The following is a 12,873-nucleotide window of genomic DNA, read 5'->3' as shown; positions in this document are numbered from 1 at the left end:
ATCTAGGTGATGGCGTTTGACTACATTTTTTATCCTTCGATAGCTCAGTTGGTAGAGTGGAGGACTGTAGGGGAAATTGCTGTAATCCTTAGGTCGCTGGTTCAAATCCGGCTCGAAGGATTGTACTTTTTCTTGTGGCTTACGCCAACTTTTTGACAGCAGTGTACCATGACATGTGCTTGACAAATAATATCTTTCCCTGAGAGAAGAAATCTTCACTTGTTGACCTTTGATAGGAATGTTGGTATAGCAGCAGAGAGTTCTCGAGATTGCAACAGTCCTTAGGTCGCTGACTCAGAAGAGTATAACTTTTTCTGCAGTTGTGCCAAGTTTTTGACTTATGCCTAGTGTTTCCCCAAAAGCAAGTCATTCCCTGAGCGGGAATCAAACCCAGGCCTCGGTGGTAAAAGAAATGAATCCTAACCACTTAAACAACAGGGAGAGAGAAAAAGACATTTCGCAAGCTAGGGGGCTAAACAGCGATTTTATTCCTCTGCTCACTTTTTGTCGAATCCAAAATGCAACTACTTGCATTATAAGGGGATGTAGCTCAGAGGAATAGAGCATTAGTTGAACGTACGAAGACCTGGGGGCAATCGTCAGCAGCTCCAAGAAACCGTCAAACTCAGCAGATTAATTTCTTAAAGGGAACATATGCTTCTGCCAAACCTCTGACCATCTAGGTGATGGCGTTTGACTACATTTTTTATCCTTCGATAGCTCAGTTGGTAGAGCGGAGGACTGTAGGTGAAATTGCTGTAATCCTTAGGTCGCTGGTTCAAATCCGGCTCGAAGGATTGTACTTTTTTCTTGTGGTTTACGCCAACTTTTTGACAGCAGTGTACCATGACATGTGCTTGACAAAAAATATCTTTCCCTGAGAGAAGAAATCTTCACTTGTTGACCTTTGATAGGAATGTTGGTAGAGCAGCAGAGAGTTCTCGAGATTGCAACAGTCCTTAGGTCGCTGACTCAGAAGAGTATAACTTTTTCTGCAGTTGTGCCAAGTTTTTGACTTATGCCTAGTGTTTCCCCAAAAGCAAGTCATTCCCTGAGCGGGAATCAAACCCAGGCAGCGGTGGTAAAATAACCGAATCCTAACCACTAGACCAACAGGGAGAGTGATAAATGCATTTTGCAGTGAGGTGGCTAAACTGCGATTTTATTCCTCTGCTCACTTTTTCTCTAATCCCAAATGCAACTACTTGCAATCTAAGGGGATGTAGCTCAGAGGAATAGAGCATTAGTTGAACGTAAGAAGACCTGGGGGCAATCGTCAGCAGCTCCAAGAAACCGTCAAACTCAGCAGATTAATTTCTTAAAGGGAACATATGCTTCTGCCAAACCTCTGACTATCTAGGTGATGGCGTTTGACTACATTTTTTATCCTTCGATAGCTCAGTTGGTAGAGTGGAGGACTGTAGGTGAAATTGCTGTAATCCTTAGGTCGCTGGTTCAAATCCGGCTCGAAGGCGAAGGATTGTAGTTTTTCTTGTGGCTTACGCCAACTTTTTGACAGCAGTGTACCATGACATGTGCTTGACAAAAAATATCTTTCCCTGAGAGAAGAAATCTTCACTTGTTGACCTTTGATAGGAATGTTGGTAGAGCAGCAGAGAGTTCTCGAGATTGCAACAGTCCGTATGTCGCTGACTCAGAAGAGTATAACTTTTTCTGTAGTTGTTCCAAGTTTTTGACTTATGCCTAGTGTTTACCCAAAAGCAAGTCATTCCCTGAGCGGGAATCAAACCCAGGCCGCGGTGGTAAAAGAACCGAATCCTAACCACTAGACCAACAGGGAGAGAGAAAAATACTTTTTGCAAGCTAGGGGGCTAAACAGCAATTTTATTCCTCGGCTCACTTTTTGTCTATTCCCAAATGCAACTACTTGCAATCTAAGGGGATGTAGCTCAGAGGAATAGAGCATTAGTTGAACGTACGAAGACCTGGGGGCAATCCTCAGCAGCTCCAAGAAACCGTCAAACTCAGCAGATTAATTTCTTAAAGGGAACATATGCTTCTGCCAAACCTCTGACCATCTAGGTGATGGTGTTTGACTACATTTTTTATCCTTTGATCGCTCAGTTGGTAGTGCGGAGGACTGTAGGTGAAATTGCTGTAATCCTTAGGTCGCTGGTTCAAATCCGGCTCGAAGGATTGTGCTTTTCCTTGTGTCTTACGCCAACTTTTTGACAGCAGTGTACCATGACAAGTGCTTGACAAAAAAATATCTTTCCCTTAGAGAAGAGATCTTCACTTGTTGACCTTTGATAGGAATGTTGGTAGAGCAGCAGAGAGTTCTCGAGATTGCAACAGTCCTTAGGTCGCTGACTCAGAAGAGTATAACTTTTCTGCAGTTGTGCCAATTTTTTGACTTATGCCTAGTGTTTCCCCAAAAGCAAGTCATTACCTGAGCGGGAATCAAACCCAGGCAGCGGTGGTAAAATAACCGAATCCTAACCACTAGACCAACAGGGAGAGAGAAAAATACATTTCGCAAGCTAGGGGGCTAAAAAGCGATTTTATTCTTCGGCTCACTTTTTGTCTATTCCCAAATGCAACTACTTGCAATCTAAGGGGATGTAGCTCAGAGGAATAGAGCATTAGTTGAACGTACGAAGACCTCGGGGCAATCGTCAGCAGCTCCAAGAAACCACCAAACTCAGCAGATTAAATTCTAAAAGGGAACATATGCTTCTGCCAAACCTCTGACCATCTAGGTGATGGCGTTTGACTACATTTTTTATCCTCCGATAGCTCAGTTAGTAGAGCGGAGGACTGTAGGTGAAATTACTGTAATCCTTAGGTCGCTGGTTCAAATCCGGCTCGAAGGATTGTACTTGTGGCTTACGCCAACTTTTTGACAGCAGTGTACCATGACATGTGCTTGACAAAAAATATATTTCCCTGAGAGAAGAAATCTTCACTTGTTGACCTTTGATAGGAATGTTGGTAGAGCAGCAGAGAGTTCTCGAGATTGCAACAGTCCGTATGTCGCTGACTCAGAAGAGTATAACTTTTTCTGTAGTTGTTCCAAGTTTTTGACTTATGCCTAGTGTTTACCCAAAAGCAAGTCATTCCCTGAGCGGGAATCAAACCCAGGCCGCGGTGGTAAAAGAACCGAATCCTAACCACTAGACCAACAGGGAGAGAGAAAAATACTTTTTGCAAGCTAGGGGGCTAAACAGCAATTTTATTCCTCGGCTCACTTTTTGTCTATTCCCAAATGCAACTACTTGCAATCTAAGGGGATGTAGCTCAGAGGAATAGAGCATTAGTTGAACGTACGAAGACCTGGGGGCAATCCTCAGCAGCTCCAAGAAACCACCAAACTCAGCAGATTAATTTCTTAAAGGGAACATATGCTTCTGCCAAACCTCTGACCATCTAGGTGATGGTGTTTGACTACATTTTTTATCCTTTGATCGCTCAGTTGGTAGTGCGGAGGACTGTAGGTGAAATTGCTGTAATCCTTAGGTCGCTGGTTCAAATCCGGCTCGAAGGATTGTGCTTTTCCTTGTGTCTTACGCCAACTTTTTGACAGCAGTGTACCATGACAAGTGCTTGACAAAAAAATATCTTTCCCTTAGAGAAGAGATCTTCACTTGTTGACCTTTGATAGGAATGTTGGTAGAGCAGCAGAGAGTTCTCGAGATTGCAACAGTCCTTAGGTCGCTGACTCAGAAGAGTATAACTTTTCTGCAGTTGTGCCAATTTTTTGACTTATGCCTAGTGTTTCCCCAAAAGCAAGTCATTACCTGAGCGGGAATCAAACCCAGGCAGCGGTGGTAAAATAACCGAATCCTAACCACTAGACCAACAGGGAGAGAGAAAAATACATTTCGCAAGCTAGGGGGCTAAAAAGCGATTTTATTCTTCGGCTCACTTTTTGTCTATTCCCAAATGCAACTACTTGCAATCTAAGGGGATGTAGCTCAGAGGAATAGAGCATTAGTTGAACGTACGAAGACCTCGGGGCAATCGTCAGCAGCTCCAAGAAACCACCAAACTCAGCAGATTAAATTCTAAAAGGGAACATATGCTTCTGCCAAACCTCTGACCATCTAGGTGATGGCGTTTGACTACATTTTTTATCCTCCGATAGCTCAGTTAGTAGAGCGGAGGACTGTAGGTGAAATTACTGTAATCCTTAGGTCGCTGGTTCAAATCCGGCTCGAAGGATTGTACTTGTGGCTTACGCCAACTTTTTGACAGCAGTGTACCATGACATGTGCTTGACAAAAAATATATTTCCCTGAGAGAAGAAATCTTCACTTGTTGACCTTTGATAGGAATGTTGGTAGAGCAGCAGAGAGTTCTCGAGATTGCAACAGTCCTTAGGTCGCTGACTCAGAAGAGTATAACTTTTTCTGCAGTTGTGCCAAGTTTTTGACTTATGCCTAGTGTTTCCCCAAAAGCAAGTAATTCCCTGAGCGGGAATCAAACCCAGGCCTCGGTGGTAAAAGAAATGAATCCTAACCACTTGACCAACAGGGAGAGAGAAAAAGACATTTCGCAAGCTAGGGGGCTAAACAGCGATTTTATTCCTCTGCTCACTTTTTGTCAAATCCAAAATGCAACTACTTGCATTATAAGGGGATGTAGCTCAGAGGAATAGAGCATTAGTTGAACGTACGAAGACCTGGGGGCAATCGTCAGCAGCTCCAAGAAACCGTCAAACTCAGCAGATTAATTTCTTAAATGGCGTTTGACGCCATTTTTAATCCTTCGATAGCTCAGTTGGTAGAGCGGAGGACTGTAGGGGAAATTGCTGTAATCCTTAGGTCGCTGGTTCAAATCCGTCTTGAAGGATTGTACTTTATCTTGTGGCTTACGCCAACTTTTTGACAGCAGTGTACCATGACATGTGCTCGACAAAAAATATCTTTCCCTGAGAGAAGAAATGTTCACTTGTTGACCTTTGATAGGAATGTTGGTATAGCAGCAGAGAGTTCTCGAGATTGCAACAGTCCTTAGGTCGCTGACTCAGAAGAGTATAACTTTTTCTGCAGTTGTGCCAAGTTTTTGACTTATGCCTAGTGTTTACCCAAAAGCAAGTCATTCCCTGAGCGGGAATCAAACCCAGGCCTCGGTGGTAAAAGAAATGAATCCTAACCACTTGACCAACAGGGAGAGAGAAAAAGACATTTCGCAAGCTAGGGGGCTAAACAGCGATTTTATTACTCTGCTCACTTTTTGTCGAATCCAAAATGCAACTACTTGCATTATAAGGGGATGTAGCTCAGAGGAATAGAGCATTAGTTGAACGTACGAAGACCTGGGGGCAATCGTCAGCAGCTCCAAGAAACCGTCAAACTCAGCAGATTAATTTATTAAAGGGAACTTATGCTTCTGCCAAACCTCTGACTATCTAGGTGATGGCGTTTGACTACATTTTTTATCCTTCGATAGCTCAGTTGGTAGAGCGGAGGACTGTAGGTGAAATTGCTGTAATCCTTAGGTCGCTGGTTCAAATCCGGCTCGAAGGATTGTACTTTTTTCTTGTGGTTTACGCCAACTTTTTGACAGCAGTGTACCATGACATGTGCTTGACAAAAAATATCTTTCCCTGAGAGAAGAAATCTTCACTTGTTGACCTTTGATAGGAATGTTGGTAGAGCAGCAGAGAGTTCTCGAGATTGCAACAGTCCTTAGGTCGCTGACTCAGAAGAGTATAACTTTTTCTGCAGTTGTGCCAAGTTTTTGACTTATGCCTAGTGTTTCCCCAAAAGCAAGTCATTCCCTGAGCGGGAATCAAACCCAGGCAGCGGTGGTAAAAGAACCGAATCCTAACCACTAGACCAACAGGGAGAGAAAAAAATACATTTCGCAAGCTAGGGGGCTAAACAGCGATTTTATTCCTCGGCTCACTTTTTGTCTATTCCCAAATGCAACTGCTTGCAATCTAAGGGGATGTAGCTCAGAGGAATAGAGCATTAGTTGAACGTACGAAGACCTGGGGGCAATCCTCAGCAGCTCCAAGAAACCACCAAACTCAGCAGATTAATTTCTTAAAGGGAACATATGCTTCTGCCAAACCTCTGACTATCTAGGTGATGGCGTTTAACTACATTTTTTATCCTTCGATAGCTCAGTTGGTAGAGCGGAGGACTGTAGGTGAAATTGCTGTAATCCTTATGTCGCTGGTTCTAATCTGGCTCGAAGGATTGTACTTTTTCTTGTGGCTTACGCCAACTTTTTGACAGCAGTGTACCATGACATGTGCTTGACAAAAAAATATCTTTCCCTGAGAGAAGAAATGTTCACTTGTTGACCTTTGATAGGAATGTTGGTATAGCAGCAGAGAGTTCTCGAGATTGCAACAGTCCTTAGGTCGCTGACTCAGAAGAGTATAACTTTTTCTGCAGTTGTGCCAAGTTTCTGACTTATGCCTAGTGTTTCCCCAAAAGCAAGTCATTCCCTGAGCGGGAATCAAACCCAGGCAGCGGTGGTAAAATAACCGAATCCTAACCACTAGACCAACAGGGAGAGTGATAAATGCATTTTGCAGTGAGGTGGCTAAACTGCGATTTTATTCCTCTGCTCACTTTTTCTCTAATCCCAAACGCAACTACTTGCAATCTAAGGGGATGTAGCTCAGAGGAATAGAGCATTAGTTGAACGTAAGAAGACCTGGGGGCAATCGTCAGCAGCTCCAAGAAACCGTCAAACTCAGCAGATTAATTTCTTAAAGGGAACATATGCTTCTGCCAAACCTCTGACTATCTAGGTGATGGCGTTTGACTACATTCTTTATCCTTCGATAGCTCAGTTGGTAGAGTGGAGGACTGTAGGGGAAATTGCTGTAATCCTTGGGTTGCTGGTTCAAATCCGTCTCGAAGGATTGTACTTTTTCTTGTGGCTTACGCCAACTTTTTGACAGCAGTGTACCATGACATGTGCTTGACAAAAAATATCTTTCCCTGAGAGAAGAAATGTTCACTTGTTGACCTTTGATAGGAATGTTGGTATAGCAGCAGAGAGTTCTCGAGATTGCAACAGTCCTTAGGTCGCTGACTCAGAAGAGTATAACTTTTTCTGCAGTTGTGCCAAGTTTTTGACTTATGCCTAGTGTTTCCCCAAAAGCAAGTCATTCCCTGAGCGGGAATCAAACCCAGGCAGCGGTGGTAAAATAACCGAATCATAACCACTAGACCAACAGGGAGAGAGATAAATGCATTTTGCAGTGAGGTGGCTAAACAGCGATTTTATTCCTCTGCTCACTTTTTCTCTAATCCCAAACGCAACTACTTGCAATCTAAGGGGATGCAGCTCAGAGGAATAGAGCATTAGTTGAACGTAAGAAGACCTGGGGGCAATCGTCAGCAGCTCCAAGAAACCGTCAAACTCAGCAGATTAATTTCTTAAAGGGAACATATGCTTCTGCCAAACCTCTGACTATCTAGGTGATGGCGTTTGACTACATTCTTTATCCTTCGATAGCTCAGTTGGTAGAGTGGAGGACGGTAGGGGAAATTGCTGTAATCCTTAGGTTGCTGGTTCAAATCCGTCTCGAAGGATTGTACTTTTTCTTGTGGCTTACGCCAACTTTTTGACAGCAGTGTACCATGACATGTGCTTGACAAAAAAATATCTTTCCCTGAGAGAAGAAATGTTCACTTGTTGACCTTTGATAGGAATGTTGGTATAGCAGCAGAGAGTTCTCGAGATTGCAACAGTCCTTAGGTCGCTGACTCAGAAGAGTATAACTTTTTCTGCAGTTGTGCAAGTTTTTGACTTATGCCTAGTGTTTCCCCAAAAGCAAGTCATTCCCTGAGCGGGAATCAAACCCAGGCAGCGGTGGTAAAAGAACCGAATCCTAACCACTAGACCAACAGGGAGAGAGAAAAATAAATTTTGCAAGCTAGGGGGCTAAACAGCGATTTTATTCCTCGGCTCACTTTTTGTCTATTCCCAAATGCAACTGCTTGCAATCTAAGGGGATGTAGCTCAGAGGAATAGAGCATTAGTTGAACGTACGAAGACCTGGGGGCAATCCTCAGCAGCTCCAAGAAACCACCAAACTCAGCAGATTAATTTCTAAAAGGGAACATATGCTTCTGCCAAACCTCTGACCATCTAGGTGATGGCGTTTGACTACATTTTTTATCCTTCGATAGCTCAGTTGGTAGAGCGGAGGACTGTAGGGGAAATTGCTGTAATCCTTAGGTCGCTGGTTCAAATCCGGCTCGAAGGATTGTACTTTTTCTTGTGGCTTACGCCAACTTTTTGACAGCAGTGTACCATGACATGTGCTTGACAAATAATATCTTTCCCTGAGAGAAGAAATGTTCACTTGTTGACCTTTGATAGGAATGTTGGTATAGCAGCAGAGAGTTCTCGAGATTGCAACAGTCCTTAGGTCGCTGACTCAGAAGAGTATAACTTTTTCTGCAGTTGTGCCAAGTTTTTGACTTATGCCTAGTGTTTCCCCAAAAGCAAGTCATTCCCTGAGCGGGAATCAAACCCAGGCAGCGGTGGTAAAAGAACCGAATCCTAACCACTAGACCAACAGGGAGAGAGACAAATGCATTTTGCAGTGAGGTGGCTAAACAGCGATTTTATTCCTCTGCTCACTTTTTCTCTAATCCCAAACGCAACTACTTGCAATCTAAGGGGATGTAGCTCAGAGGAATAGAGCATTAGTTGAATGTAAGAAGACCTGGGGGCAATCGTCAGCAGCTCCAAGAAACCGTCAAACTCAGCAGATTAATTTCTTAAAGGGAACATATGCTTCTGCCAAACCTCTGACTATCTAGGTGATGGCGTTTGACTACATTCTTTATGCTTCGATAGCTCAGTTGGTAGAGTGGAGGACTGTAGGAGAAATTGCTGTAATCCTTAGGTTGCTGGTTCAAATCCGTCTCGAAGGATTGTACTTTTTTTTGTGGCTTACGCCAACTTTTTGACAGCAGTGTACCATGACATGTGCTTGACAAAAAAATATCTTTCCCTGAGAGAAGAAATGTTCACTTGTTGACCTTTGATAGGAATGTTGGTATAGCAGCAGAGAGTTCTCGAGATTGCAACAGTCCTTAGGTCGCTGACTCAGAAGAGTATAACTTTTTCTGCAGTTGTGCCAAGTTTTTGACTTATGCCTAGTGTTTCCCCAAAAGCAAGTCATTCCCTGAGCGGGAATCAAACCCAGGCAGCGGTGGTAAAATAACCGAATCCTAACCACTAGACCAACAGGGAGAGTGATAAATGCATTTTGCAGTGAGGTGGCTAAACTGCGATTTTATTCCTCTGCTCACTTTTTCTCTAATCCCAAACGCAACTACTTGCAATCTAAGGGGATGTAGCTCAGAGGAATAGAGCATTAGTTGAACGTAAGAAGACCTGGGGGCAATCGTCAGCAGCTCCAAGAAACCGTCAAACTCAGCAGATTAATTTCTTAAAGGGAACATATGCTTCTGCCAAACCTCTGACTATCTAGGTGATGGCGTTTGACTACATTCTTTATCCTTCGATAGCTCAGTTGGTAGAGTGGAGGACTGTAGGGGAAATTGCTGTAATCCTTGGGTTGCTGGTTCAAATCCGTCTCGAAGGATTGTACTTTTTCTTGTGGCTTACGCCAACTTTTTGACAGCAGTGTACCATGACATGTGCTTGACAAAAAATATCTTTCCCTGAGAGAAGAAATGTTCACTTGTTGACCTTTGATAGGAATGTTGGTATAGCAGCAGAGAGTTCTCGAGATTGCAACAGTCCTTAGGTCGCTGACTCAGAAGAGTATAACTTTTTCTGCAGTTGTGCCAAGTTTTTGACTTATGCCTAGTGTTTCCCCAAAAGCAAGTCATTCCCTGAGCGGGAATCAAACCCAGGCAGCGGTGGTAAAATAACCGAATCATAACCACTAGACCAACAGGGAGAGAGATAAATGCATTTTGCAGTGAGGTGGCTAAACAGCGATTTTATTCCTCTGCTCACTTTTTCTCTAATCCCAAACGCAACTACTTGCAATCTAAGGGGATGCAGCTCAGAGGAATAGAGCATTAGTTGAACGTAAGAAGACCTGGGGGCAATCGTCAGCAGCTCCAAGAAACCGTCAAACTCAGCAGATTAATTTCTTAAAGGGAACATATGCTTCTGCCAAACCTCTGACTATCTAGGTGATGGCGTTTGACTACATTCTTTATCCTTCGATAGCTCAGTTGGTAGAGTGGAGGACGGTAGGGGAAATTGCTGTAATCCTTAGGTTGCTGGTTCAAATCCGTCTCGAAGGATTGTACTTTTTCTTGTGGCTTACGCCAACTTTTTGACAGCAGTGTACCATGACATGTGCTTGACAAAAAAATATCTTTCCCTGAGAGAAGAAATGTTCACTTGTTGACCTTTGATAGGAATGTTGGTATAGCAGCAGAGAGTTCTCGAGATTGCAACAGTCCTTAGGTCGCTGACTCAGAAGAGTATAACTTTTTCTGCAGTTGTGCAAGTTTTTGACTTATGCCTAGTGTTTCCCCAAAAGCAAGTCATTCCCTGAGCGGGAATCAAACCCAGGCAGCGGTGGTAAAAGAACCGAATCCTAACCACTAGACCAACAGGGAGAGAGAAAAATAAATTTTGCAAGCTAGGGGGCTAAACAGCGATTTTATTCCTCGGCTCACTTTTTGTCTATTCCCAAATGCAACTGCTTGCAATCTAAGGGGATGTAGCTCAGAGGAATAGAGCATTAGTTGAACGTACGAAGACCTGGGGGCAATCCTCAGCAGCTCCAAGAAACCACCAAACTCAGCAGATTAATTTCTAAAAGGGAACATATGCTTCTGCCAAACCTCTGACCATCTAGGTGATGGCGTTTGACTACATTTTTTATCCTTCGATAGCTCAGTTGGTAGAGCGGAGGACTGTAGGGGAAATTGCTGTAATCCTTAGGTCGCTGGTTCAAATCCGGCTCGAAGGATTGTACTTTTTCTTGTGGCTTACGCCAACTTTTTGACAGCAGTGTACCATGACATGTGCTTGACAAATAATATCTTTCCCTGAGAGAAGAAATGTTCACTTGTTGACCTTTGATAGGAATGTTGGTATAGCAGCAGAGAGTTCTCGAGATTGCAACAGTCCTTAGGTCGCTGACTCAGAAGAGTATAACTTTTTCTGCAGTTGTGCCAAGTTTTTGACTTATGCCTAGTGTTTCCCCAAAAGCAAGTCATTCCCTGAGCGGGAATCAAACCCAGGCAGCGGTGGTAAAAGAACCGAATCCTAACCACTAGACCAACAGGGAGAGAGACAAATGCATTTTGCAGTGAGGTGGCTAAACAGCGATTTTATTCCTCTGCTCACTTTTTCTCTAATCCCAAACGCAACTACTTGCAATCTAAGGGGATGTAGCTCAGAGGAATAGAGCATTAGTTGAATGTAAGAAGACCTGGGGGCAATCGTCAGCAGCTCCAAGAAACCGTCAAACTCAGCAGATTAATTTCTTAAAGGGAACATATGCTTCTGCCAAACCTCTGACTATCTAGGTGATGGCGTTTGACTACATTCTTTATGCTTCGATAGCTCAGTTGGTAGAGTGGAGGACTGTAGGAGAAATTGCTGTAATCCTTAGGTTGCTGGTTCAAATCCGTCTCGAAGGATTGTACTTTTTTTTGTGGCTTACGCCAACTTTTTGACAGCAGTGTACCATGACATGTGCTTGACAAAAAAATATCTTTCCCTGAGAGAAGAAATGTTCACTTGTTGACCTTTGATAGGAATGTTGGTATAGCAGCAGAGAGTTCTCGAGATTGCAACAGTCCTTAGGTCGCTGACTCAGAAGAGTATAACTTTTTCTGCAGTTGTGCCAAGTTTTTGACTTATGCCTAGTGTTTCCCCAAAAGCAAGTCATTCCCTGAGCGGGAATCAAACCCAGGCAGCGGTGGTAAAAGAACCGAATCCTAACCACTAGACCAACAGGGAGAGAGAAAAATAAATTTCGCAAGCTAGGGGGCTAAACAGCGATTTTATTCCTCGGCTCACTTTTTGTCTATTCCCAAATGCAACTGCTTGCAATCTAAGGGGATGTAGCTCAGAGGAATAGAGCATTAGTTGAACGTACGAAGACCTCGGGGCAATCCTCAGCAGCTCCAAGAAACCACCAAACTCAGCAGATTAATTTCTTAAAGGGAACATATGCTTCTGCCAAACCTCTGACCATCTAGGTGATGGCGCTTGAGTACATTTTTTACCCTTCGATAGCTCAGTTGGTAGAGCGGAGGACTGTAGGTGAAATTGCTGTAATCCTTAGGTCGCTGGTTCAAATCCGGCTCGAAGGATTGTACTTTTTCTTGTGGCTTACGCCAACTTTTTGACAGCAGTGTACCATGACATGTGCTTGACAAAAAAATATCTTTCCCTGAGAGAAGAAATCTTCACTTGTTGACCTTTGATAGGAATGTTGGTAGAGCAGCAGAGAGTTCTCGAGATTGCAACAGTCCTTAGGTCGCTGACTCAGAAGAGTATAACTTTTTATGCAGTTGTGCCAAGTTTTTGACTTATGCCTAGTGTTTCCCCAAAAGCAAGTCATTCCCTGAGCGGGAATCAAACCCAGGCCTCGGTGGTAAAAGAAATGAATCCTAACCACTAGACCAACAGGGAGAGAGAAAAATGCATTTTGCAGTGAGGTGGCTAAACAGCGATTTTATTCCTCTGCTCACTTTTTCTCTAATCCCAAACGCAACTACTTGCAATCTAAGGGGATGTAGCTCAGAGGATTAGAGCATTAGTTGAACGTAAGAAGACCTGGGGGCAATCGTCAGCAGCTCCAAGAAACCGTCAAACTCAGCAGATTAATTTCTTAAAGGGAACATATGCTTCTGCCAAACCTCTGACTATCTAGGTGATGGCGTTTGACTACATTCTTTATCCTTCGATAGCTCAGTTGGTAGAGCG

General features: G+C 43.5%; 6 non-coding genes across 6 annotated transcripts; all 6 read left to right on the top strand.

Annotated features, from left to right (window-relative positions):
- The first annotated feature begins 33 nt into the window (after nucleotides 1-33).
- Nucleotides 34-120, top strand: trnay-gua (transfer RNA tyrosine (anticodon GUA)). Its single transcript is given in 2 exon segments — nucleotides 34-70; nucleotides 85-120. It is a non-coding gene; the product is annotated as a tRNA-Tyr (tRNA).
- A 590-nt stretch (nucleotides 121-710) lies between these two features.
- Nucleotides 711-797, top strand: trnay-gua (transfer RNA tyrosine (anticodon GUA)). Its single transcript is given in 2 exon segments — nucleotides 711-747; nucleotides 762-797. It is a non-coding gene; the product is annotated as a tRNA-Tyr (tRNA).
- A 4,605-nt stretch (nucleotides 798-5,402) lies between these two features.
- Nucleotides 5,403-5,489, top strand: trnay-gua (transfer RNA tyrosine (anticodon GUA)). Its single transcript is given in 2 exon segments — nucleotides 5,403-5,439; nucleotides 5,454-5,489. It is a non-coding gene; the product is annotated as a tRNA-Tyr (tRNA).
- Nucleotides 5,490-8,110: 2,621 nt separating this feature from the next.
- Nucleotides 8,111-8,197, top strand: trnay-gua (transfer RNA tyrosine (anticodon GUA)). Its single transcript is given in 2 exon segments — nucleotides 8,111-8,147; nucleotides 8,162-8,197. It is a non-coding gene; the product is annotated as a tRNA-Tyr (tRNA).
- Nucleotides 8,198-10,816: 2,619 nt separating this feature from the next.
- trnay-gua (transfer RNA tyrosine (anticodon GUA)) lies at nucleotides 10,817-10,903 on the top strand. The gene is given in 2 exon segments: nucleotides 10,817-10,853; nucleotides 10,868-10,903. It is a non-coding gene; the product is annotated as a tRNA-Tyr (tRNA).
- A 1,267-nt stretch (nucleotides 10,904-12,170) lies between these two features.
- trnay-gua (transfer RNA tyrosine (anticodon GUA)) lies at nucleotides 12,171-12,257 on the top strand. Its single transcript is given in 2 exon segments — nucleotides 12,171-12,207; nucleotides 12,222-12,257. It is a non-coding gene; the product is annotated as a tRNA-Tyr (tRNA).
- The last annotated feature ends 616 nt before the right edge of the window (nucleotides 12,258-12,873 follow it).

The sequence above is a fragment of the Oncorhynchus mykiss genome, chromosome 21, assembly GCF_057628025.1.
Source record: "Oncorhynchus mykiss isolate SJ-2025 chromosome 21, ASM5762802v1, whole genome shotgun sequence".
NCBI classification, from domain to species: domain Eukaryota; kingdom Metazoa; phylum Chordata; class Actinopteri; order Salmoniformes; family Salmonidae; genus Oncorhynchus; species Oncorhynchus mykiss.
This window is presented reverse-complemented; position numbering and strand designations above follow the sequence as displayed.